Here is a 3342-nt window from a genome sequence, read left to right as displayed (position 1 = left end):
ATGGGTGCATGCCGTTCAAGGCTTGAAGCTGGCCTTCAGTGAAAACCATAACATTAAATGAGAAAGCCCATGGTATATTTAATGCTCAAGGAGGAGTAAAATGAGTGCTGTGAGTTGGTTCCAAACAAAATATTTAATTGGCTTCTAGTTTTCCTCCATGTGGTCCATGCTGTACCAACAAAAGCTATATGGCTTCTTCACACGAAAATACTTGGACGCTGACCGGACGCTGCAAGCATTCAAATAAATATGGGAGAAAGGGAGACGCGCAATGCATAAACTCATGCGGAACATGAAACGGACACACCTGGAATGCGGAACCAACGTGCGAACCACGGAATAGATGTGAGAATATAGTGTGGAAGTTTTGACGCAATACGGATGCGGCTTGAATTTTTATTTATAGAGAAACCATAGGAACGAAAAAGGGGGACATGCTGGACACCGCCATTCTTCATCTCTTCTCCCATCATTCTCATTCCATATTTTATCTAGCTTAATTCTCCAAACATCCAAAAAGCTTCCACCATCCATCACATACCAGCCCCCCCTCTTCCATCTCCAACCTTCCAAACAATCCATTTGCTCAACCCCAGGATGTCAGTGCGTAAGAGTTCCATGGAAAGCTAGACTCCTCCAACTCGGAGAGACGATGAAACCTGCAATACAGATTTATTTTCTTTATCTTGTATTTATTTTCTATGCAATGAAATAAAAAATTATTTTATGCTTCATGCTCATTTGATATTCTTTCTTATTTCTTTAGAGGTTTGGATTCGACGTGTACGACTTATACTTTTTACAGACATACCGTGATCTATAGATACGGTACGCGCTAGGAAAGATAGATCATTATATTTCAAGTTTGAGTTTCTAACTGGTAGTTGAGTTAAGGTAATCTATACTCTGGACGAACGAGCCATAATCCAAGGATACAGTTCGTACCTATTCGAGGTAAATTACGCTGCTTCTTAATTACAAATCTCATCATTGCGACATAAAAGTAAAAGAAAATAGAATTTATTTTACACGGTGAATTCTGAATTTTCGAGGTTTCTTTCCTATTCAATTTTTTTATATAAATTAAACTTAAATTATTATTTTCTTAATAATTAATTAAAATCAATCATCTTTTTTTTTATTAATTATAAATAATTATTCGAGATCTCTGTGAAATGATCCTGATTCACCCTAGCTATATAGTAAGTTAGAATTAGATTTATTTTTGGTGCCCTGACGATGCGCATCAAATTTTGGCACCGTTGTTGGAGATCTTGGCACGGTTGATATTTTTAAAAAAAATAATAATAATTTATTTATTGCTTTCTTTAATTTATAGTCTTTTTAGTTAACTACTTTATTTACTTGTTTGCATTTTGTTCTCTTGATTTATAAAAAAAAATATTATAAATATTTGCTTACTTGCTGAATTGCTTTAGTTTATTTTCTTTATATTCTTGAGTTAACTTTTAATATAATTAAAAATTTTTTATTTTAATTACTTAAAAAAAATAAATAAATAAAAAATTATCTCTACATTGACACCTTATAAACCATTTAAAAAATTAGAGACTTAATCATAAAATTTAAAAAAAAATAAATTGATTTAATTTAGTCTTGACTGTATGCTAATTACGAAGATTGGACATCTTGATTTGTTGCATCTCATCTCCATAATTAATCTTAAGGGCAATAACCCATTAATCAGATAAGGTAGAGATTTGATCACCCTTTCTTGGTCCAAAAATTATATCCTTCATTTTACATTAAATCAAGCTTTAATTTTAAAATCAACTAGACGTCGGCACTAGAAATTTCGAGCTCAATAGGACAAGAAAGCTCTAGAGTTGAACCGAGTGCGGATTGATTAATTGCTCGATGTCTAAGGCAAGTGGTTAAAGAAAGTGATTTTCAATTGGTTCCGTTGACTGACCTGGCCAACTCAGTTGGTGTCTAAAAAAAATAATGAGCAGGGAACCTCCCACGTCTTACACCTACCTGGCCGAGTCAGTTAGTCAGTCTTGAGCTTGGAGTGCTCAAAGGCGGCCTTGAAAGTTAGAAACTGTCTAGATCTAGGTTAACCCTAGGATAGAAAGTACATGCTTATCTAATTTGATTGTAATTAACACCTAAACATTAACTAATTTCTCCCTTCTCAGAGTTTTAAGATTCTTAGGTTCTTCTCTTTAGATTTTCTTCATTCTTTTCTCACTTTATTTAAATAAAAAAATAAAAATTAAAAAAAAATTAAAATTTTTCATGTGTGCTCTAAAGTATAATTGTAGGGTGTATGCTCGGTCGTAGATCGTTACGACCAGAAATCCAACATTTTGATCCAGAAATAGAAAGAACCTTTAGAGCCAACAGACGTAAAAACATGGAACGAAATCAGGAGAATGATTCACCTAGGCAGTTGAAGGAGTACTTTACTCCTTCCATATATACCTACTCTCCTTGTATTCAAGTGCCCCCTGTGAAGGCCACCCAATATGAAATTAAGTCTAGTATAATCTAAATGTTACCTTCATTTTATGGACTTAGTAATGAGGACCCTTATAAACATCTTGAAAAATTTTTTGAGATATGCTCAACTGTCAAGATTCACAACTTCTCCGATGATGCTCTTAGGTTAAAATTATTCCCTTTCTCACTTAAGGACAAAGCTAAATACTGACTACATACTTTGGATTCCATAACTATATCAACCTGGGACCAGCTGCAAGGAGAGTTTCTCAAGAAATATTTTCTCAGAGAAACAACTAATCAAATAAGAAAAGCCATAACTAATTTTTTTCAATTAGATGGAGAAATATTCCATGAAACATGGGAGAGGTAAAAGGACCTTATTAGAAAATATCCCCACCATGCTGTACCCAAGTGGTAGTTAATCCAATATTTTTATGATGGGCTATCTGAAAGACATCGATAAATGGTCGATGCATCATGCGGTGGAATATTCATGCTCAAAAGTGAGGAAAAGGCATGGCAACTATTTGAAATTTTAAGTGAAAATTTATTACATCATATGTCTACCTCCATTAGAGATAAACCCATGTTAAACCCAAAGAGATGTGGAATATATGAAGTAGAAAACTCAATAGATATCCATCATAAGGTAGATGAATTGTCCCAAAAGATAGATCAATTATTAAGTATGGGACATTCCTCTTCTTCATTTTGTCAGATGCAAGATATATGTGCATTATGTTCGAGCCCTACTCATTGTGTGAATGATTGTCCAGTTGCATCACAGTTTCTTGAATATGTACAAGAACAAGTCCATGAAGTCCAAACTACTCATAGATCAGGGAACAACCCCTATTCTGGTACGTACAATCCAGG

The 3342-nt window shown here is 34.1% G+C and overlaps 1 non-coding gene across 1 annotated transcript; it reads right to left on the bottom strand.

Annotated features, from left to right (window-relative positions):
• Window positions 1–2764: 2764 nt before the first annotated feature.
• On the bottom strand, window positions 2765–2870 carry LOC140856826 (small nucleolar RNA R71). Its single transcript, XR_012140426.1, has one exon. It is a non-coding gene; the product is annotated as a small nucleolar RNA R71 (small nucleolar RNA).
• Window positions 2871–3342: the final 472 nt, after the last annotated feature.

The sequence above is a fragment of the Elaeis guineensis genome, chromosome 3, assembly GCF_000442705.2.
Source record: "Elaeis guineensis isolate ETL-2024a chromosome 3, EG11, whole genome shotgun sequence".
In the NCBI taxonomy this organism is placed as follows: Eukaryota; Viridiplantae; Streptophyta; class Magnoliopsida; order Arecales; family Arecaceae; genus Elaeis; species Elaeis guineensis.
The sequence above is the reverse complement of the archived record's forward strand: the minus strand, read 5'-3'. Positions and strand labels throughout refer to the sequence as shown.